Source organism: Mercenaria mercenaria, unplaced genomic scaffold, assembly GCF_021730395.1.
Source record: "Mercenaria mercenaria strain notata unplaced genomic scaffold, MADL_Memer_1 contig_1254, whole genome shotgun sequence".
In the NCBI taxonomy this organism is placed as follows: domain Eukaryota; kingdom Metazoa; phylum Mollusca; class Bivalvia; order Venerida; family Veneridae; genus Mercenaria; species Mercenaria mercenaria.
In genome coordinates, this window is record NW_026459233.1 from 1 (window position 1) to 25,126 (window position 25,126).

The 25,126-nt window shown below is 37.1% G+C and overlaps 1 long non-coding RNA gene across 4 annotated transcripts in view; it reads left to right on the top strand.

Annotated features, from left to right (window-relative positions):
* Positions 1–16: 16 nt before the first annotated feature.
* Positions 17–25,126, top strand: part of LOC128551546 (uncharacterized) — a 56,842-nt gene continuing 31,732 nt past the window's right edge. For all 4 annotated transcript variants that reach the window (XR_008368825.1, XR_008368827.1, XR_008368824.1 and 1 more), the window contains exon 1: positions 17–315. This is a non-coding gene — a long non-coding RNA (uncharacterized LOC128551546). The remainder of the gene's footprint in view (positions 316–25,126) is intronic.

Genomic DNA, 25,126 nt, shown 5'->3' on the forward strand with positions numbered 1-25,126 from the left:
GGAAGAACCAGTTCAGGCCTCTAATTAGGTGGGAGACACTCAAGAGCATCTCAGAAATTTCCAGTGTCTGGACCGGGATTCGAACCCTTGACCTCTGGATTGACAGTTGAGCGTGTTACCACTAGACCACTGGCCCATCTAACTTTTCTGGATTTACTTGAAATTTAAAAACAAGTGTCTCTTCTTTTGTAGTGAAACCTGTGAAGAAGAGTTAGTGAAGCAGAATAGTTACAGATCATAAGAAATGCAGGTCTTTGTTCAGCATGGTGTATATGGAAAACATAGTGGATGGCCAGCCTAGAAAATATTTAATGAGTAAACAGATTATTTGTATTTAGAATCATTTTCATCAAATCCAGCTGCAGAGTTAAAGAAGAGCTGAATACATACATTAAGGTAGTGGATCCGTTATAGTAATGTTAAAATATTGCATTAAATTGCTTCCAAAGGATCTTTTTAACAGATTTTATTAACTATCACAACAGCAATGTTTAAGTACCATGTGGCGGCTGTAAAAAGTCTCCCTGTACTTGGATTCGGTGTTGTTATATTTTCTGGTCCTTTGGGATCATGGAGTTCATTCAACATAATGTGTAATAGAGTTTGCTTCAGCCTGTGCTAGGGGGCGTGAATTCATTACCTCTCATGAACAGACTCAATCAAATCGAGTCTGCTATTATTCTTCTTTGTTGCATTATTTGCTTCCAAGGATCTTTTTACAGATTTTATTAATACAGTCTTAAAGTTAACATTGTTTCGCACTTTGTTGCAATTTTTAAACTACTTTTACCATGTTTTTATGCCCCTGAAGGGAGGCATATAGTTTTTGAACCGTCTGTCGGTCTGTCAGTCTGTCCGCAATTTTCGTGTCCGGTCCATATCTTTGTCATCGATGGATGGATTTTCAAATAACTTGGCATGAAAATGTACCACAGTAAGACAATGTGTCGCACGCAAGACCCAGGTCCGTAGCTCAAAGGTCAAGGTCACACTTAGACGTTAAAGGTCATTTTTAGCTCACCTGTCACATAGTGACAAGGTGAGCTTTTGTGATCACGCAGCGTCCGTGCGTCCGTCCGTAAACTTTTGCTTGTGACCACTCTAGAGGTCACATTTTTTGTGGGATCTTTATGAACGTTGGTCAGAATGTTCATCTTGATGATATCTAGGTCAAGTTCGAAACTGGGTCACGTGCCATCAAAAACTAGGTCAGTAAGTTTAAAAATAGAAAAACCTTGTGACCTCTCTAGAGGCCATACATTTCATAAGATCTTCATGAAAATTGGTCAGAACGTTCACCTTGATGATATCTAGGTCAGGATTGAAACTGGGTCACATGCCTTAAAAAACTAGGTCAGTAGGTCAAATAATAGAAAAATCTTGTGACCTCTCTAAAGGCCATATTTTTCATGGGATCTGTATGAAAGTTGGTGTGAATGTTCATCTTGATGATATCTAGGTCAAGTTTGAAACTGGGTCACGTGCGGTCAAAAACTAGGTCAGTAGGTCTAAAAATAGAAAAACCTTGTGACCTCTCTAGAGGCCATATATTTCATGAGACCTTCATGAAAATTGGTCAGAATGTACACCTTGATGATATCTAGGTCAAGTTTGAAAGTGGGTCATGTGCCATCAAAAACTAGGTCAGTAGGTCAAATAATAGGAAAACCTTGTGACCTCTCTGGAGGCCATATTTTTCATGGGATCTGTATGAAAGTTGGTCTGAATGTTCATCTTGATGATATCTAGGTTACGTTCGAAACAGGGTCATGTGCGATCAAAAACTATGTCAGTAGGTCTAAAAATAGAAAAACCTTGTGGCCTCTCTAGAGGCCATACTTGTGAATGGATCTCCATAAAAATTGGTCAGAATGTTCACCTTGATGATATCTAGGTCAAGTTTGAAAGTGGGTCACGTGCCGTCAAAAAGTTGGTCAGTAGGTCAAATAATGAAAAAATGTTGTGACCTCTCTAGAGGCTATATTTTTCATGGGATCTGTATGAAAGTTGGTCTGAATGTTTATCTTGATGATATATAGGTCAAGTTTGAAACTGGGTCAACTGCGATCAAAAACTAGGTCAGTAGGTCTTGAAATAGAAAAACCTTGTGACCTCTCTAGAGGCCATACCCTTGAATGGATCTTCATGAAAATTGGTCGGAATGTTCACCTTGATCATATCTAGGTCAGGATTGAAACTGGGTCACATGCCTTAAAAAACTAGGTCAGTAGGTCAAATAATAGAAAAATATTGTGTCCTCTCTAAAGGCCATATTTTTCATGGGATCTGTATGAAAGTTGGTATGAATGTTCATCTTGATGATATCTAGGTCAAGTTTGAAACTGGGTCAACTGCGGTCAAAAACTAGGTCAGTAGGTATAAAAATAGAAAAACCTTGTGACCTCTCTAGAGGCCATATATTTCATGAGACCTTCATGAAAATTGGTCAGAATGTACACCTTGATGATATCTAGGTCAAGTTTGAAAGTGGGTCATGTGCCATCAAAAACTAGGTCAGTAGGTGAAATAATAGGAAAACCTTGTGACCTCTCTAGAGGCCATATTTTTCATGGGATCTGTATGAAAGTTGGTCTGAATGTTCATCATGATGATATCTAGGTCAGGTTTGAAACAGGGTCATGTGCGATCAAAAACTAGGTCAGTAGGTCTAAAAATAGAAAAACCTTGTGACCTCTCTAGAGGCCATACTTGTGAATGGATCTCCATAAAAATTGGTCAGAATGTTCATCTTGATGATATCTAGGTCAGGTTTGAAAGTGGGTCACGTGCCATCAAAAAGTTGGTCAGTAGGTCATATAATGAAAAAATGTTGTGACCTCTCTAGAGGCCATATTTTTCATGGGATCTGTATGAACGTTGGTCTGAATGTTTATCATAATGATATATAGGTCACATTTGAAACTGGGTCAACTGCGATCAAAAACTAGGTCAGTAGGTCTTGAAATAGAAAAACCTTGTGACCTCTCTAGAGGCCATACCCTTGAATGGATCTTCGTGAAAATTGGTCAGAATGTTCACCTTGATGATATCTAGGTCAGGATTGAAACTGGGTCACGTGCCTTAAAAAACTAGGTCAGTAGGTCAAATAATAAAAAAAACCTTGTGATCTCTCTAGAGGCCATACTTTTCATGGGATCTGTATGAGAGTTGGTCTGAATGTTCATCTTGATGTATCTAGGTCAAGTTTGAAACTGGGTCAACTGCGGTCAAAAACTAGGTCAGTAGGTCAAAAATTATTAAAATCTTTTGACCTCTCTAGAGGCCATATTTTTCATGAGATCTTCATGAAAATTAGTGAGAATGTTCAACTTGATGATATCTAGGTAAAGTTCAAAACAGGGTCACATACCTTCGAAAACTAGGTCAATAGGTCAAAAATAGAAAAACCTTGTGACCTCTCTAGAGACCATATTTTTCAATGGATCTTCATTAAAATTGGTCAGAATTTTTATCTTGATAATATCTAGGTCAGGTTCAAAACTGGGTCACATGAGCTCAAAAACTAGGTCACTACGTCAAATAATAGAAAAAACGATGTCATACTCAAAACTGGGTCATGTGGGAAGAGGTGAGCGATTCAGGACCATCATGGTCCTCTTGTTCATGATAGTGCATTCGTGTCTGGTCCATATCTTTGTCATCCATGGATGGATTTTCAAATAACTTGGCATGAATGTGTACCACAGTAAGACGACGTGTTGCATACAAGACCCAGGTCCGTAGCTCAAAGGTCAAGGTCACACTTAGACGTTAAAGGTCATTTTTCATGATAGTGCATTCGTGTCCGGTCCATATCTTTGTCATCGTTGGATGGATTTTCAAATAACTTGGCATGAATGTGTACCACAGTAAGACGACGTGTCGCGCGCAAGACCCAGGTCCGTAGCTCAAAGGTCAAGGTCACACTTAGACGTTAAAGGTCATATTTCATGATAGTGCATTGATGGGCGTATCCGGTCCATATCTTTATCATTCATGCATGGATTTTAAAATTATTGGGCATGAATGTGTACCACAGAAAGACGACGTGTCGCGCGCAAGACCCAGGTCCGTAGGTCAAAGGTCCTAAACTCTAACATCGGCCATAACTATTCATTCAAAGTGCCATCGGGGGCATGTGTCATCCTATGGAGACAGCTCTTGTTTTTGTTTGTTTTTAGCTCACATGTCACAAAGTGACAGTGTGAGCTTTTGTGATCGTGCAGCGTCCGTTGTCCGTCCGTCCGTGCGTAAACTTTTGCTTGTGACCTCTCTAGAGGTCACATTTTTCATGGGATCTTTATGAAAGTTGGTCAGAATGTTCATCTTGATGATATCTAGGTCAAGTTCGAAACTGGGTCACGTGCGATCAAAAACTAGGTCAGTAGGGCTAAAAATAGAAAAACCTTGTGACCTCTCTAGAGGCCATATTTTTTTAAAGATCTTCATGAAAATTGGTCAGAATGTTCACCTTGATGATATCTAGATCAAGTTTGAAACTGGGTCACTTGCCATCAAAAACTAGGTCAGTAGGTCAAATAAAAGAAAAACCTTGTGACCTCTCTAGAGGCCATATTTTTCATGGGATCTGTATGAAAGTTGGTCTGAATGTTCATTTTGATGATATCTAGGTCAAGTTCGAAACTGGGTCAGCTGCGGTCAAAAACTAGGTCATTAGGTCTAAAAATAGAAAAACCTTGTGACTTCTCTAGAGGTCATACTTTTGAATGGATCTTCATGAAAATTGGTCAGAATGTTCACCTTGATGATATCTAGGTCAAGTTCGAAAGTGGGTCACATGACCAATAACTAGGTCAGTAGGTCAAATAATAAAAAAAACCTTGTGACCTCTCTAGAGGCCATATTTTTCATGGGATCTGTATGAAGATTGGTCTGAATGTTCATCTTGATGATATCTAGGTCAAGTTTGAAACTGGGTCAGCTGCGATCAAAAACTAGGTCATTAGGTCTAAAAATAGAAAAACCTTGTGACCTCTCTAGAGGTCATACTTTTGAATGGATCTTCATGAAAATTGGTCAGAATGTTCACCTTGATGATATCTAGGTCAAGTAAGAAAGTGGGTCACGTGCCATCAATAACTAGGTCAGTAGGTCAAATAATAAAAAAACCTTGTGACCTCTCTAGAGGCCATATTTTTCATGGGATCTGTATGAAGGTTGGTCTGAATGTTCATCTTGATGATATCTAGGCCAAGTTCGAAACTGGGTCAACTGTGATTAAAAACTAGGTCAGTAGGTATAAAAATAGAAAAACCTTGTGACCTCTCTAGAGGCCATATTTTTCAAAAGATCTTCATGAAAATTGGTCAGAATGTTCACCTTTATGATATCTAGGTCAAGTTCGAAACTGGGTCATGTGCCATCCAAAACTAGGTCAGTAGATCAAATAATAGAAAAACCTTTTGACCTCTCTAGAGGCCATATTTTTCATGGGATCTGTATGAAAGTTGGTCTGAATGGTCATCTTGATGATATCTAGGTCAGTTTCGAAACTTGGTCAGCTGCGGTCAAAAACTAGGTCATTAGGTCTAAAAATAGAAAAACCTTGTGACCTCTCTAGAGGCCATACTTTTGAATGGATCTTCATGAAAATTGGTCAGAATGTTCACCTTGATGATATCTAGGTCAAGTTTGAAAGTGGGTCACGTGCCATCCATAACTAGGTCAGTAGGTCAAATAATGAAAAAACCTTGTGACCTCTCCAGAGGCCATATTTTTCATGGGATCTGTATGAAAGTTGGTCTGAATATTCATCTTGATGATATCTAGGTCAGGTTTTAAACTGGGTCACATGAGCTCAAAAACTAGGTCACTATGTCAAATAATAGAAAAAAAACGACGTCATACTCAGTTCAAAACTGGTTCATCTTGGGACAGGTGAGCGATTCAGGACCATCATGGTCCTCTTGTTTTTATTCAGCATAATTTATATTTCCTCAATTTCAAATAAGAGACAGATTTCAAAGTGACAACCACTGTACAAAATGTTCACAGAGAATTCATTACACCAAAAGTTTTGATAAAAGAAACATCTTTGTACATGTATTGGTAAACAATTATAAAACAGTATAAAAATTTTGAGAACATTTTTTCTAGGTAGCCTTATGTAAAAGGTTTTACAGAAATTTAGTGCCAACACTGAAAACTTACGGCCGAATCCTGTGAGACTGTTTTAAATTTTACTGTCTACATTCAAAAATAACCTTTGGGCAGAAGTAAAACCTACCTACGTTTCTTCCACTATATATAAACTAAAGAGTAAAGGCAAAATATAGAACTTTTTACTGCATGTGACTCAGTATTTTCAAAGATGTCTAACCCTCCACCCTTTCGTATCAGAAGTAAGATTCACTTTATAGACAGCAATAAATGGCTTATCAAATGAAAAATTTCTGCTTCTGTACAATAAATGATTTGTAAGTATTAACAAACAATTTAACTAACTAGAAAAAAGAAATAAAAGTTTGGTCCTAGTGCGGCTTGAACCTACACCCTCCTGTAAAATCAGTCAAAGTAGGTTTATGGTAGGAATTAAACACACTCTTCAAAAGGAGGTACATTATTATGGGTCCAATACCTTAAGTTTTATTAAACACAAAACAAATTTTACAATTGAAGGGAGGCAACTCAATTTTTAAAAAGAACACTTAAAAGCCCTTAGTGAACTACAGGGTTTGATTTTATAGAAATGTCAAACATTCAAGAAAATAATCATGCAGATTTAAGTTTCTATTTGAATATGAAATATGTAAGTCCATGTGATTGGAGGTTTAGGGATTTTTGACTTGTTATAGGGATGGCAAGTATAAAATAGCAGATCATAAAATAAGCCATTTCGATAAGGCGAACAAGTAAAGCTAAAACTACCTCAGCATGTTTAAAATAAGTGAATAAACCATTATTCATATCATATATGTATAATTCTGTTCTTTCCCTTTATATCATTAGTCCCCCAAAGACAATCTTTCAGTAAATTTATCTTCTTTTCTTCTGGTTTACGAACATGGAATTTGAATTAGTTTCAAGCAAGGCTAAAGTGATGTAAAATTTTAAGATAAAAAGTTTAAGGTTATTTTTCTTGTTCAATCTAAACATTTTGTTTACATGCATGGATTCACTTCCAACAAACTTTGCATACAATTTTGCTATAATAAGAAATCATTTTGACCCTGATTTGAAGGTACATGTAGGAGATTTTAGGTAAAAAATCTCAGTAACTATCATTAAATTGTTCAGTGGCTTCATATATGTGCATCTAATATTTCTATGTTTTTATAAACATTTGAAAAATCTGTGAACATAATGTGAATCAAATGTTAAGCAGAATGACTACAGACCTTTAGTTCAGAACTGAAGAAATGCATGTCTTTATTCTACATGCTGTATGAGGGAACTACTAATTTTGGATTTCCCGGCAGTCATAGAAATATTTAATAAATAACCTGATACTTTATATCAAGAATTATTTACCACTTACAAGCTGCATTTAGAGTTACAGAATAGCTGAACAGATACTATTAGTTTAAAGAATTAAACACCCAAAAAAGGACTGATCTGTCGTTCATAAAACAAACTTTATAATTAAAGGGAGCTAACTCGATTTTAAAAATGAACACTAAAATGTCCATGCTTTCACAGAATCTAATCAGTTTTAGAGTGAGTACGAACTACATTGGCATTTTAGAATTAATGGATTATTGAATAATTACTGTAAATGCAACATTGAACTCTCATACCAATTAACTGCTACCATACCATTATATTTATACAGGTCTATAGGACTGTGATGTGTGTACCAGTCTATCAGGATATCCCATTTTGTCCAGCCAACAAATTTGCAATGGCTGCATGGATTCTCAAATAACTTAGCATAACTTTTCACAGTAACAAAAATAACACAGTAAAAATAAAAAAGATTGCAAAATTTTTTACGTAATTTTTAGCTTGACTATATGAAGTATAGAGAGCTATCCTACTCGACCTGGAGTCAGCGCCTTTCCACATCCACACCTTGGTTTTTAATGCACTTTCTCTTTATCTCTGTTATTACTGGGTAGATTTGCTTCAAACTTAAAATATTTATTCCTCATCATCACCCACATCATATGGCACAAGGGTCATAACTCTCGCACCATTATTTCATGAATTATTCCCCTTTTTTTACTTAGAATTTCAGGTTAATGTTTTGGTGCACCTTCACTCTATCTCAGTTATTACCGTATGGATTTGATTTAAACTTAAAATAGTTAATTGACATTATCACCCACATAACATGACACAAGGTCCATAACTCCAATACCAATTTTTCATGAATTATACCCCTTTTTACTTAGAATTTTATGTTAATTTTGATGCATTTTCACTATATCTCTGTTATTACAAGACGGATTTGATTCAAACTTATAATAATTGTTAAGCATCATCACCTACATCATTTGACGCAAGGGCAATAACTCTGACACCTTTACTTAATTAGTTATCCCCCTTTTTACTTAAAATTTCATATTAAAGTTTTGATGCACTTTCACTCTATCTCTGTTATTACCAAACACATTTGATTTAAAGTTTAAATAGTTTTACTATATCATCACCCACATCAAATTACTTAAAGTTTCAGGTTGGTTTAAATAATAAAGAGATTTGATTCAAACTAAAAATAGTTGTACAATATCATCACCCACATCATATGACATAAGGGTCATAACTCTTGCACCAAAATTTCATGAATTATGCCCCCTTTTTACTTGAAATTTTGTGTTTATTTTGGTGCACTTTCACTATATCTTTTTTATTGGAAGTTTATGTAATAAACGTCGTTTATAAGAAATGTATGTATAGACGTGACGAATCTACTTTCGTTTCATAATCTCATTTTAAAGCTAGCGCGTAACAAATACATACATGTACTTCCGTTTACATTAGTGTAACCTTCGGAGCCTCGTTTTCATTAATGTATCATGTGACGATAAATACTTCAACGAATACACAATTCTACTTTCGTTTAACGTTGGAAAACAACAACTTCCGGAGCCTCGTCTTGAGAAATGAGAAATGCATCACGTGACGAATACACAAAATTTCGACGCTCATTATAATAAATGCATCACGTGATCAAATCCAGCCACTGAAACATGAGCTCTTTGTTCAAAACCGCGCCGAAGCATGCGTCAGCCGCTGAAACACAGTTCTTTGTTTCTAGTCCTTGTTTAGATCAACACAGCCGAGTAACAGCGTGCTTATCATAAATTTAACTAATTATATACCTATTCCCGATTTGAAGGATTTGTTTACTCTAAAACATTCTGAAATTTAATCGAGCAAATTTTGTGACTGGATATTACTTGTCTGTTTTTACTATAAAGTTGGATATTTAACTCTTTTAATCAAAGATTATGGAAAGCCGCCAATCAAGGGCGAAAAGTAGAAGAAATCGTGAACAATATGACATGAACTGTGTAGATAATTGGGGAGTAAAGGAATTTAGAGAGGCTTTGTGCAAGCGCGGAATTCGTGTGCCGTCGTCATTGAATAAGACAGCTCTCAAGGCCTTATACAAAGAAAACGAAAGTGTTAATCACCCGGACGAGCGCGTGTCATTGTCTAGAAGCAGGTCGCCTCCAAATGAAAATATCACTTCGTCTCAGCCACAAAATGCTAATTTCCCCCCAGAATTTTCTCTGTGTATGTCCACTCTGGCAAATACGATGTCTGCATTTATGGAGACTGTTAAATCTTTCGGACCGGCCTCTTCTTCAAGACTGCCTTCCAATGCCTTAGTGAATAGCACCGGAGATGGAATGCCAACATTGGAAGACATTTTTCCGACTCAAAATACGGATATCTCACAAAACGTGCAAATCGAAAACGAAATTGATAATCTACGTCACATCGCAGCTAGAACTCCCGGGGGTATTCCTGCCAGTAAACTTACTAATATTGATATAGTTTCGGACTCACTAAGACGCCAAATTCAAAACCTGGCCTCTCTCCTTATCCCAGGTTACGACGGCGATATTAAAGACAGCAAAAACGACCCGAGGTTATGCAAAAGATTAAATATAGAACAGTTTCGCTGCGCTTTTGGCAAGTTTAGGAGGATAATGTGCCAAAAATGGCCCGAGAGAAGAGCAGAACTCGAGGAATACGAGATAGACATCGGAAGGATCCATGCTTTCTACGGTGAAAAATTTTATGATTATCACTTAGCCTTCTCAAGCAAATCTGCCGAGGCCGTTAAAAATTGCATTCGAATTAACTGGGCTATAAGGGACGTGGAGAATTTCCAGCTCATCCTCGGAGGATTACGGGCAAAACAATGCAACTTTTGCTGCTCTACTCTACACGTATCAGAATTCTGCCCGAATAATCTAACCCATAATCAGCCTAGCCTCCAAGCTTCCAATATTGTCGCACCTCCACAAAGACACCACCCCTACGCTACCTTTGTCGCGAAGTGCGAGAGAAATTTGTAATATTTACTCTACTAACCTAAAACCTAGCTTACATTTTTCTTGATAAGCTTATAATTAGCTTTTTCGACAGTATTACTCATAGATTGGCTATTCAGCTTTGTCTCTCTCCAAATTTGGGAGTTGCTTTTTGATTTGCACACGGCACTAGTTTTTTTCTAGAGAAGAGAACAGATATATTCGGTATTTAGGCCAGACAACATCTAAAATTTTACAGAGATTTTAATATAGGAAATTCAAAGATATTTGTTACAAAAGAGGAATAAACTGTAGAAAACTAACATTGTTGTTCAAAAATTAATTTAACTGTTTCTAGTGTAGCGAAAAGGAAAAATAGTCACGGGTCGCTACATTAATTGGTCCCGCGAACCGGATGAGGATTAAAGGACACCAGCAGGATTATGAGAAATTTCGATCTGGACATTTGTTTAAAGCATTCATTGCAATTTGGAGTAAAGATTCGATCTGCAGACAAACGATTGACTAAATTCTTAACAAATGTGTTGAAGATGGAATAAAAGAAAGAAAAAAGGAGTAAACTGTAAAAAGGAAAATAAAATTGGGCTTGTGAACGAAAAATGCTGGAGTAAATTAAGGGTTATGTGCTGCTGTTTGATAGGAAAGTAAAACGAAAAAGAGTCAGCAAAAATTGAAAGAAAAAAATGTTAGATTGATGCAAAGGTTCAAATTTATCAGACAAGCAGTGTTAGGCGTTGCCCAGACAGGTTAAAGTAAAGAGTCGTGTGCAAAATTCATGAATGGAATTCCAGTGGTATCTTGTTATCTGAAACACGAGTGTGCCAGTCCAAAAATAATTAGGTGTTGAAATCGGAGACAATATAATCTACAGAGCAGTGATAAAAGCTCGTTAAAGCATAATTGCTGATGAAAGTTTCCATTGGAAATAAATAGGCTAAGTGCTGTAACAATTATGTGATAAATGCCAGAACCTAAAGGTTGGTGGAAAGGGTCGTCTCAAAAGTAAAGATGAAAAACGGAAAATAAACATATTTAAAAGATAAAGAAAGTTTGAAATGTTAAAAAAGTGATGATTTGGTTGAATGAATTGTAATTGTGACTGAACAAATATGGAAAAGCAAAAAGACGGCCAGGAGGCGATTAGTGCGATGTCGTCAAATTCGAATTTACGATATCTGAAAAGCGTGAGGACACGGTTTCGAAATACGTTGAAGGAAGAGGTTGAGAAAGCTGCATCATTGTTAACCTCGGAATCTGAGGAATACGAGTTAGATGAAAAAATAAGCAGTGCTTCGTCATGTATGGAAAAGATTAGCTTATACCGAGAAAAGGTAGAAAATCAGAGCGAAAAACTAGTCACATCGATGGGGGAAAGTGAAGAAATTGAGGTGATTGTGGATGATGACTGTAGTTTGTGTTTCAGTGCAATGGACATTTATCTAGAACTAAAGAATTTCTTGAGCAAACTTTATAAGTTAAAGGACAAATTAGAAGAAAAAACACATGAAGAGTCAGACACTCATCTGTTAATTCAGCTACAGCAAAATATGCAACAATTAATGTCTTCACAAATGAAGCAACAAGAATTTACAAACAGAAAAGAAGCTGAAAAACTGTCATCAGTTAAGCTACCGAAAATAGATATGATATCTTTCGCCGGTGATAAAACTAAGTGGACTGAATTTTGGGACTGTTTCCAGAGCGCGGTACACAACAATAAAATGATATCAAACATTGAAAAGTTTACCTATCTGAAGAGCAAATTGTTCGGTGAAGCAGGAAGGGCGATTGCTGGATTAGCCCTGTCGAGCGAAAACTATAACGTAGCAATGGATATTTTGAAGAAAAGATTTGGCAATTCACAAGAAATAATTGATCTTCACTACAAGCGACTGATAAACATTTCGTCGGCTACAAACAAAGTTAGCAGTTTGAGATATTTGATAGACAATGTCGATAAACATTTTAGAAGTCTGGAAAGTCTCGATCAAAACGTCAACCAAGACATTATTGTGTCGATCATAAAGTCGAAAATACCTGAAGATGTGTTACTGCAACTTGAAATCATGAAAGATGTCGACGAAAAGTGGACAGTTAGAACTATAAGCAAACAGTTAAATGACTATATTGTAGCGCGTGAAAGGGCAGTAAAGGACACGAACAGTACCGACATTAGACAACGACGCTCAGCTACGATGTCATATGAAAGGAAAGAGCGAAGCTTTGGACCGGGAATGAGAAATCGTACGTCTGAATCTACACCAAAACATACGACAGAAGCGTTTGTAGCGGGAGAAAATAGAGCAATTACGCAAGCATTTACGAAAGCTTGTAGATACTGCAACGGCGAGCACTGGAGCGATGAATGTAAAAGGTATAAAACAATTGATGAAAGGAAAAAACGGTTGAAAGGATGCTGTTATAAATGTTTGAAAGATAATCATAGAGTAAAGGACTGTAAAAGCACAAGAATTTGTACGTACTGCAAGAAAGTGAACGTACATCACAGAAGTTTATGTGACAAAAGATTTCAAATTAATCAAAATCTTGAAAGCGCAAATTTGTCCAATGAAGTGGAAAATGTTGAAAATACGGAAAGCGAAAATAAAACATTAGAAAACGAAGAAACAGGACTTCTATCTTACAATGAAAATGTATTAATGCAAACAGCATTTACAGAAATAAAAAATGCAAGAAATGGGCAAAGTGAACATGTAAGACTTATGCTTGACTGTGGAAGTCACCGAACATATGTTTCACAAAGTTTAGCAGATCGTTTGAACCTGGAGGTAAATGGAGAGCAAAGCATTCATCTTATAACATTTGGTAGCAGAAATAAAAAGGTTATACAAACAAAATCAACGAAGATCGATATTAAACTTCAAAACGGAGAGTACATGACACTGACTGCAAATATTGTACCTAACATCACTGGAACTATCAGTAGAAAGGCGGTTAGACTGAAATCACAGTCTAAGTTTGACAGTCTTACAAAGGGTCTTATATTAGCGGACAATATCCCCACCCAAAATGAAACTGAAACACTTGATTTGCTTATTGGTAATGACTATTACCTGGACATTGTGCAGACTGAAAAAATCGAAGTTCAGCAAGGACTCTACCTATTAGCGACAAAATTTGGCTGGATGCTTTCAGGGAGAACAGAAGTTACTGATGAATATGATTCTAGTGACATGAACATGTTGATTCTAAACTATGGAAATAACGTAACAAAAACAAATGTATTCACAAAGGCGGACAGTGTAGTTCCAACAAAACCAGATATCGAAGACTTTTGGAATGTTGAATCTATTGGAATAACTACTGAAAGGGAATACACAGATGATCAAATTGTTATGCAACATTTCAAAGATACACTTAAGCGCGAGGACGGGCGATATCAGGTTACATGGCCCTGGAAACGAGATATTGATGAATTGCCGGAAAATCGTGGATTGGCATTAGGGAGACTGAAATCATTAGTTACTCGAATCGAAAGACAACCTGAACTGAAACAGCAATACGACGATGTAATTCAAGACCAGCTTGCAAAGGGCGTTATTGAAAAAGTTGACAAATGTGCAGAGTACGGATATAAACATTATATTCCACACCATGTAGTTATCACACCAACGAAAAGTACAACCAAACTTCGAGTTGTTTATGATGCATCAGCGAAGACAAGAGCTGACAACAAAAGTCTGAATGAATGCTTATACAGAGGCCCTGTCAAGCTACATGACCTCTGTGGAATTTTAATGCGGTTTAGATTACACAAAATTGGTATAGTTGCCGATATAGAGAAGGCATTTCTGCAAGTGGGATTACAACCTTTAGAAAGAGACGTTACCAGATTTCTGTGGCTCAAGGACATCAATACATCAATCGTAAATGAAGACAATATACAAGAATTTCGCTTTGCAAGGGTGCCGTTTGGCGTAATTTCGAGTCCATTTCTACTGGGTGCCACTATCGAATGCCATCTGGATTCATATGAAAGTGAGATTTCAGAAAAACTGAAAAATGATATATACGTGGACAATGTTATTACTGGAACCGAAACCGAGACTGAAGCCATTAAGTTTTACGAAACATCAAAATCGATCTTTAAAGATGCATCAATGAACTTACGTGAATGGACTACAAACAGTAGATCCGTGAATGCTTCCATACCTACTGAAGATAGGTCAGGATGTGAAAAGACAAAGGTGCTAGGACACTATTGGAATGTTAAAGATGACACATTTTCTATCAAAGCTCCGATCTTGTTACCTGAAACGTCACAGATTACAAAACGAACAGTGCTAAAACAGATAGCTTCAGTGTATGACCCTCTAGGTCTTTTCTGTCCGATTTTGCTTCGGGGGAAGATACTTCTACAATCATTGTGGAGTAAACATTGTGACTGGGATGATGAACTTGAAAATAGTGACATTCTGTCATGGAAATCGATCAAAGAAGATTTTATAAATATCCCAAATTCTCAAATTCCAAGACATGTTGGATTACAAGTTGTCGATGAAAATACAAAAGTACAAAACAGATTGGTTTGCTTCTGCGATGCTTCAAAATATGCATATGCGTGTTGCATTTATCTTATTCAGGGAGATAAGAATGTAACAAAAGGGAACCTTGTATTCGCAAAGTCAAGATTAGCTCCTATAAAACAAAATATGACGATTCCAAGATTAGAATTACTGGCGATGGTCATAGGAGTTCGTTGCACTGAATTTGTGAGAAAAGAGCTGAAATTAGAAATAGAAGAAACTTACTTGTTTACGGACTCGCAGTGTGCATTGAAATGGACAGAAACAGAAAAGGCGTTACCCGTATTTATCAAAAACAGAGTTAAAGAAATAAAAAGTCACTGTGACATTTCGTTTAGATACGTATCTACAAAGGAAAATCCAGCAGACGTAGCAAGTAGAGGAGTTACAATGGATCAGCTACAAAACAATCAACTATGGTGGCATGGTCCTAGTTGGTTATCAAAACCGAAAAACGAATGGAAAATTGACGAAAAATTTGTGATAGCGGAATCAAAATTTGAAAATACTGAGCAAGATGTAGAAACGAAGAAAAATGAACCATTGTTAAAATCTGAAGAGGCGCCTGCTTTAGGTTCAGACAATAATTCTCCATGCGGAATTAAAAGTGAAAAGTACTCATCTGCAATCAAGCTGTTCAGAGTTACAGCCCTTGTCTTACGTTTTATCAAAAGGATAAAGAAACAGAAATGTGAAACTGAATCGATTTCAAGTGATGAGTTGTTACATGCCGAAAATTTGTGGATATTGCATTTACAGAGAAAGTGCTATCAAGATGTGTACGAGTCGATAACAAACGGTAAAAAATGTACCATAAAGCAACAGCTTGGAGTATTCATAGATAAAAATGGTCTGCTTAGATGCAGAGGCAGGCTTGAAAACGCAAATATTAGCGATGCAGCCAGATATCCTATCCCTTTACCAAAGAAAGATCATTTTACACGTTTAATCATAGAAGGCGCTCATAAACAGCAACTTCATAGTGGATTATCTCAAACATTGAGTGCTGTGCGATATAAATTCTGGATTCCCAGTGGGCGTGCTACTGTGCGCAGTGTGATACGACAATGCATACTGTGTCGGAAAATCGAGGGCGGTGCGTACAAGATGCCGCCAATGCCCCCGTTTCCAAAGGGACGTGTTACGGAGGCGGTCGCGTTTGAAAGGACAGGTCTCGATTATCTTGGACCCCTCTACATAAAAACCTCTGGGGAATATAGAAAGGTATGGGTCTGCCTATTCACTTGTTTAGTAACTCGTGCAGTACATTTGGAGACAGTACACGATATGTCAACAGCAGAGTTCCTATTAGCGTTACGTCGATTCATTGCGCAACGGGGATCACCAATGGAAATAAACAGTGACAACGCAAAACAGTTCAAGTTAGCCAGTGACACAATACATTTAATCTGGCAAAACACTATCAAAAGCGATGACGTGCAAACGTATGTATCAAATCATGGAATAAAATGGAATTTTATTGTCGAGCGAGCCCCCTGGTATGGAGGTTACTGGGAAAGACTTGTGGGACTTGTTAAACGATCATTACGCAAATCTCTAGGACGTAGATCATTGACTGATATTCAGTTACAGACTGTTATCAAAGAAATAGAAAGTGTCATCAATTCTAGACCACTTTTATATGTGGACGATGATATAAATTCTAACATTACGTTAACACCAGGACATTTTCTGACACTGAACCCACGTACGGGCATACCTGAAGCAAATTACGAAGATAATGATCCAGATTACGAACCATACGAAAGTTCAACGAAAAAATTGTTAAAACTGTGGAATAAGGGACAAAAACTTTTGAATAATTTTTGGGAAATTTGGAAAAAAGAATACCTCATAAGCCTTCGTGAAAGGACTCAGTCGGAATTAAAATCACACAGAGTGCAGTCAAGTTTTAAACCTAGTGTTGGCGACGTAGTTCTGATTAAAGACGATTTGCCACGAGGATTATGGAAAATGGGAAAGGTGATTAAACTAATAATGTCGAATGATGGACAATACCGATCAGCCAAAGTAAATTTGTCAAATGGTAGAACAATTGGTAGAACACTAAACCATTTATATCCAGTCGAGGTATCCGATGACCATAATTCAGTGGAACAAACAAAATTATCAAAACCAGTACTAAAAACACCAAAACAGACAGAACAAACGCGTCCCAAACGAAAAACAGCGATTATGTCAAGAAAAAGAATACAGGAATTAATTGCTAATAAACTGATTAGTTAATAATAAAGTTGGTGAATGTTGACTGGGATTATATAAGATGCTTGAAGAAAAGACTGACATTTGCTTCTTATTCTACAATAAACTGAAACCGTATAGTACTGTACTTATAATATGCTTACTTGCTTTCATTTAATCACAATTTACGTTGACAGCTCATTTGGTAGGAAATGTTCAAAAACAGACACGTGCTAACAATCTGAATTAATTGCAGTGACAGGTGGATAATTAAGAATGATAAGCTCGTGTTTATCTAATGGTTTAGTGATAAACTTACATTGGGAGAACTGAAACGCATTTGTTTATGATAAGAAACAACAAACTGACTTCTGTTCAATGAAATGTATAAAAGGAAGATTTATTCAACGTAAATTGGAATTTAGTATTCTTATATCTTGCCATTAATATGCTTTTACTTAAACAAGCATTTCTTTCATTGCATTTATATTCTTATAGTTTATAATTATTCATTAAGCAAATAACTAAAACATGTTTTCTAGTAGATATTGTTAAATGCTGTGTGACACCATTTTCAGCATTTTTGTTTAATTTGAGATTTGATATTATCTTCATTTCAGTTTATGTTAGATGTACATGTTATGTTACATGTCTCTTTCTGTTCTGGCCGGAGTGTCGCGAAGTGCGAGAGAAATTTGTAATATTTACTCTACTAACCTAAAACCTAGCTTACATTTTTCTTGATAAGCTTATAATTAGCTTTTTCGACAGTATTACTCATAGATTGGCTATTCAGCTTTGTCTCTCTCCAAATTTGGGAGTTGCTTTTTGATTTGCACACGGCACTAGTTTTTTTCTAGAGAAGAGAACAGATATATTCGGTATTTAGGCCAGACAACATCTAAAATTTTACAGAGATTTTAATATAGGAAATTCAAAGATATTTGTTACAAAAGAGGAATAAACTGTAGAAAACTAACATTGTTGTTCAAAAATTAATTTAACTGTTTCTAGTATAGCGAAAAGGAAAAATAGTCACGGGTCGCTACAACCTTCAAGAACCGAGATACGGACAGACAAGGAAGAAAGATTTCATTCTTCAACGGTTCAGAAATCTGCAACAATTATAACAACGATAAAGGATGTTTTTTAAAAAACTGCCAAAAGATTCACGTTTGCTCCACATGCAAACAATCAGGCCATGAAAAATCTTCATGCAAGAAGTTCGAAAGCAGCCACAGAAAGAAAAGTAATGGACAAAAAGAATGACTATTCAAGGCTACGACCCCTATAGATATCACGGTTTTAAGACATGAATTAAGAAACCACGAAAACAGGAATTTTGTACAATATTTATGCCACGGATTAGAACATGGTTTCGACACTATGCTAAACTCTTTACCTGAAGATAATAAGATTTGCAATAATCTCCTTTCTGCTTTAAAACATCCTGTGGAAGTCGACCTTCTCTTAGAAACCGAACTGAATAATGAATTTATAGAAGGTCCCTATCAATCACCGCCATTTGAAAAGTACAGAATTTCTCCACTTGGAATTGCGGAACGTGAATATTCAGGTAAAAAACGACTAATTGTAGATTTGTCAGCACCACATAACTCGCAATGCCCTAGTATAAACAGTCTGATCGACAAAGAAATGTGCAGCTTAAGCTACGTCAAGATTGATGACGCAATAAAGTCAATAAAAGGCTACGGCAGATGTGCGATATTATGTAAAACGGATATATGCAACGCATTTAAGCTCTTACCAATTAAGCCAGAGCAGATGCCATATTTCATGGTTAAGTGGAAAGGTCAATATTATGTTTACACCCGTTTAGTGTTCGGAAGCCGTTCATCCCCTAAAATATTTGACAATTTGTCGAGAGCGATATGTTGGATTGCTAAAAATAATTACGGCATAGAGTCAATTTTTCACTTGCTAGATGATTTTCTGACCATCCAGGCGCCAACCTCTAATGGAGATCGAACCATGGCACTGATTACTCTCATATTTAATAAACTTAAAATACCGATTTCTCCTTCAAAGACAGTAGGTCCAACTACACAGCTCGAGTATTTAGGAGTTATTTTGGACTCTGAGAAGTTACAAGCAAGACTTCCTGATGATAAAGTTCAGAGTATTATTGAGTTTATCACGACATTTTTGCAGAAAAAGCAGTCATTAAACGAGAAGTGTTGCAACTTTTAGGTCATTTTCAATTTGCATCAAGAGTGATACTGCCAGGAAGAAGTTTCGTGTCATATCTTATTAATGTTTCAACTACCGCAAAGGAACTTCATCATTATGTACATCTTAGTAAAGACTGTAAAGAAGACCTATCAATGTGGTTGAAATTTCTTAAAGATTGGAACGGTATTTCTATGTTTTACGATGACATTTACACTTCTTCAGAAGATATGGAGCTTTTTACCGACGCTAGTTCAACTAAAGGTTTTTCGGGTTACTATAAAAAGAAATGGTTCTGTAACAAATGGCCCGAACAAATTCCAGAAACGGCTTCTATGGCATTCCGCGAATTGTATCCTATCGTAAGTGCGGCAGTGGTATGGAGTAAACTTTGGCAATGTAAAAAAGTTATGTTTTATTGCGACAATGAAGCTACGGTAAATATTCTTAACAAAGGGAGATCAAAATGCTTAGACATTATGAAACTGATGAGGAAATTAACGTGGCTTGCTGCCGTGAACAATTTTACTTTCAAATCAAAACACATACCGGGAAAAATAAATGTAATCGCGGACTCTCTTTCCCGATTTCAGATGGACAGATTTCGAGCAGCAGCACCAGATGCAAGCACGCACCCAGAGCCATGTCCAAGCATTGCTCAAGTATTGTGGAATTATAAGCAGTAGTAAAACTGTAGTTTCTTATAATACCCTGAGTTTTATAAGAGACAAAAACGGAACTACCTTCGTGCTTTCTAACGAAGCACACTAGGACCGAGAAAGTAACATCTTCCTAGTGAATTACTAATGTCATTGCTTGCTATTTTAGGGGTACAATCAAACTGTGTGGCATTTATTTAGGTCAGAACTCTCAGATAGAAGTACTTGTGTATACACTGTTTATTTGAGTAAAGAGAAATCAGTTAGGAGTAAACTTGGCTATAGATAATATCAAAGTTCCAACAAAAATGAATGACAATATGCAAGGTACATTACCCTAACAAATAAGAAGATTCTCAGACACTTTGTTTTCACTCTTGAAACAATCCAAGCAGGTTACATTTTAAGTAACGGTATTTTAAGTAGCAAGCTCGTACTATCGGGCATTACAACGGGCACAAACAAATACAACAAGGGATTATTATGTTTGCTTACTTAGCTTAAACCTTATGCAAATATTAATGCCACACAGATACACTTTCTTATAATCTTGTTTGCATGCATATATATGTGTCGAGAGTCCACGGTTTGACAGTTCAGTCATGTCGCTATATAGACCTATAACCATAGGTCGCAACAGTGTGACAGCCAGCAACCACGTCATAACCCAGGTCTACAACGTAGGCCGCAACGGTGTGACAGTTTTCAGTCATGTCACTACCCAGACCTATAACAATGGGTCGCAACGGTGTGACAGTTTTCAGATATGTCACTACCCAGACCTATAACCATAGGTCGCAACGGTGTGACAAGTGCAACCAGCAACCACGTCATAACCCAGGTCTACAACGTAGGCCGCAACGGTGTGACATTTTTCAGCAATGTCACTACCCACACCTATAACCATAGGTCACAACGGTGTGACAGTTTTTCAGTCATGTCACTACCCAGACCTATAACCATAGGTTGCAACGGTGTGACAGCCAGCAACCACGTCATAACCCAGGTCTACAACGTAGGCCGCAATGGTGTGACAGTTTTCAGTCATGTCAATACCCAGACCTATAACAATAGGTCGCAACGGTGTGACAGTTTTTCAGTCATGTCACTACCCAGACCTATAACCATAGGTCACACAGTGTGATAGTCCGCAACCACGTCATAACCCAGGCCTACAATGTAGGTCGCAACGGTGTGACAGTTTTCAGTCATGTCACCAGCCAGACCTATAACAATAGGTCGCAATGGTGTGACAGTTTTTTCAGTTACGTCATTACCCAGACCTATAACCATAGGTCACAACGGTGTGACGGTTCGCAACCACGTCATAACCCAGGCCTACAACATAGGCTGCAACGGTGTGACAGTTTTCAGTCATGTCACTACCCAGACCTATAACCATAGGTCGCAACGGTGTGATAGTACGCAACCACGTCATAACCCAGGCCTACAACGTAGGCCGCAACGGTGTGACAGTTTTCAGTCATGTCACTACCCAGACCTATAACCATGGGCCGCAACGGTGTGACAATTTTTCAGTCATGTCACTACCCAGACCTAAAACCATAGGTCGCAACGGTATGACATGTGCAACCAGCAACCACGTCATAACCCAGGTCTACAACGTAGGCCGCAACGGTGTGACAGTTTTCAGTCATGTCATTACCCACACCTATAACCATAGGTCGCAACGGTGTGACAGTTTTTCAGTCATGTCACTACCCAGACCTATAACCATAGGTCACAACGGTGTGACAGTCAGCAACCATGTCATAACCCAGGCCTACATCGTAGGTCACAACGGTGTGACAGTTGTCAGTCATGACATTACCCAGACCTTTAACCATAGGTCGCAACGGTGTGAAAGTTTTCAGTCATGTCACTGCCCAGACCTATAACCATAGGTTACAACGGTGTGACAGTCTGCAACACGTCATAACCCAGGCCTTCCAAATAGGCCGCAACAGTATGGCAGTCCGCAACCACGTCATTACCCAGGCCTATCACGTAGGTCGCAACGGTATGACAGTCGCAACCTCGTTATAACCCAGACCTACACTTAGGTCGCAACGGTGTGACAATTTTCAGCCATGTCACGCATCACAACCCAAACCTCAAGCAGGTTGTAATGGTGTGACAGTTTTGTTTGTTTTCAAACAAGTCTTGATATAAGACCTACCATGTAGGTTGTATTGGTTTTATCATTTTCTATCATTGATGTAGTACTTTAGTTTTGTTCATAGAATACTTATCTCTGACTTAAGTATTGCTCAACAAGGATTCCCACCTCCTTTCTTGGGGCTAAACATAAGATTTTAGAAGAAGCTATGCACTAAAAATCCTTTTGTTCTTTTGGACGTTAGGCTTTAATCTAAAGCCTCTACTCCCAAGAAAGAAGGAGGCATACTGGCTCACTTTCTACACCAGACTTTATCTGATTTAAGTTCATCTATGTATATACTTTGAAATATGTCATTATTCTTATCTAGTCATACTTTTCAGTCTGGTGTTTGTTAAGGCCAGTTATGCCAAAATAAAAGAATATTTAAACCAAATAACAACTTTGTATTATTTACTGATACAGACATGAGTATAAATGGAAGTTTATGTAATAAACGTCGTTTATAAGAAATGTATGTATAGACGTGACGAATCTACTTTCGTTTCATAATCTCATTTTAAAGCTAGCGCGTAACAAATACATACATGTACTTCCGTTTACATTAGTGTAACCTTCGGAGCCTCATTTTCATTAATGTATCGTGTGACGATAAATACTTCAACGAATACACAATTCTACTTTCGTTTAACGTTGGAAAACAACAACTTCCGGAGCCTCGTCTTGAGAAATGAGAAATGCATCACGTGACGAATACACAAAATTTCGACGCTCATTATAATAAATGCATCACGTGATCAAATCCAGCCACTGAAACATGAGCTCTTTGTTCAAAACCGCGCCGAAGCATGCGTCAGCCGCTGAAACACAGTTCTTTGTTTCTAGTCCGTGTTTAGATCAACACAGCCGAGTAACAGCGTGCTTATCCACCATCCATCCCCACCGCTTCTCCTTGTTGAGTAATGTCAACTGGTTACAGGTGAGCTGGTCTCTTCCTTCTTTCTTAGTGGAGTGGCGTTAGGCTTTAATCTAAAGCCTCTACTCCCAAGAAAGAAGGAGGCATACTGGCTCACTTTCTACGCCAGACTTTATCTGATTTAAGTTCATCTATGTATATACTTTGAAATATGTCATTATTCTTATCTAGTCATACTTTTCAGTCTGGTGTTTTTTATCACTTAATAAATTTGATTAATTCTTAATGTACTTCTGCCATCTTGAATTCAAAATGACATTCAAAAGGTAGCTGTAAAAAAGTAAAACTGAAATTTGGAAATAAACAAAGTAGATATTTTACCTGTAATTTTCCAAATTTTCGGTAGCATTTATAGATCCTAGATTTATAGATTCATCAAAAAACATGGCCGCCAGAGGGCGTGGTCACTTTTCCCTATATGCATATAGCGGAAACTTTAAAAATATTCTTGTTTGAAACTGCAAGCCCGATTTTAAAATAATTTTACACAAATGGTTCTTGTGTGACCCTCTACCAACATTGTTCAAGTTTAATATTCTGATTCGTCAAAAAACGTGGCTGCCAGGGGGCTTGGTCACTTATCTTCTCTGAATCAATAATAGCTAGAGCCTTGATATTTGGCGTGTGATATCAGATTTGTAATGTCTACCATAATTGTTCAAATTATTGCCCTAGGTTCAAAAGTGTTTGTGACATGTATATAATATAGGCTAACATAGAAGAAACCTAACTCTGTACTTATACAAACACACATTTGAAGCCTTGTACACAGGTGAGCGCTTTAGGGTCAATGATCCTCTTGTTATGGAAATTAGAGCTAAAAATAGAAATAATTTTAAAAAACTTCTTCTCATAAATGCTTGATGGAACTCCATCAAACTTGGGCTGTAGCATTCTTATAAAGACCTCTATTTAATTTCTTCACAAGAGGGGTGCTTGGGCCCTTAAAGAGGACACGAGAGCTAAAAATAGAAATCTCTGTATATGACTTTATTCCTTGAACTGCTTGCGGGAGCTACAGTAAACTTTATCAGTAGCATCTTTGTAAGGTCCTTCTTCAGGTTTGTTCAAACAGGGCTACTTGAACCTGTTTTATGTTTTTATACTAAACACATTTTGTTACCTTTCATGGATCAAAGTGTCATTCATGTATTCAAGGTCATATTCTTAAGGTCAGGTGAGTGACTGAGGTCTTATTTTGTGTAATTTCCCCTTAATAGCAGGGTTTTCTGTATTGTTGATCAACCATTCTTCTGTCACTTGTTTCAGTTGGTCCAATTCTATCAGTTTCAGAAAGAACAACATTGAAAACAAAGAAAACAACTGTCTGAACATTAATTGTTTCAACAAAGCTTCAAACCACACACTTTGAACAACTCTGATATAACACTGAGATAAGTAATCAGGACCCTCCAGTGGAGCTTCAAAACCCTTGAAATACTCCCAGCTTAACAACCAATTAAATTTTATATATTTACATTCGCCATATTTTTTTCCATTGAAACTTTTGACGTTCATTTCATATGAACAGCAAAAGGAAAGGCGCGAAAGTTACATCATCGCTGCTTAGTGATAACCAACCGCTGTTTTGACGACGTCCGCGTATAATTAGGAAGAACGTTCCTTAGATGACGTTGCAGTTGTTCCGTCTAGTGAACAGAATGGCCGGGAAGCTGATTTTAATGTTAAATTCTACAAATTATATGCAATCCATGATATTATATAGGTTACAAATGGAAAGGAAATATAATGTAAATATAAGAAATGAAACTATTTTTTTCGGTGTTCATGCGAAATGAACGACAGAATAGGATCGGCAAATTAAACATGCTAGCGCGATTCATGGATTTGCCAATCCTATTCTGTCGTTCATTTCGCATGAACACTGAAAAAAAATAATTTCATTTCTCAAATATAATTGATGTTGACTTGCATTTATATAGGAAACACATTTGAATTATAAA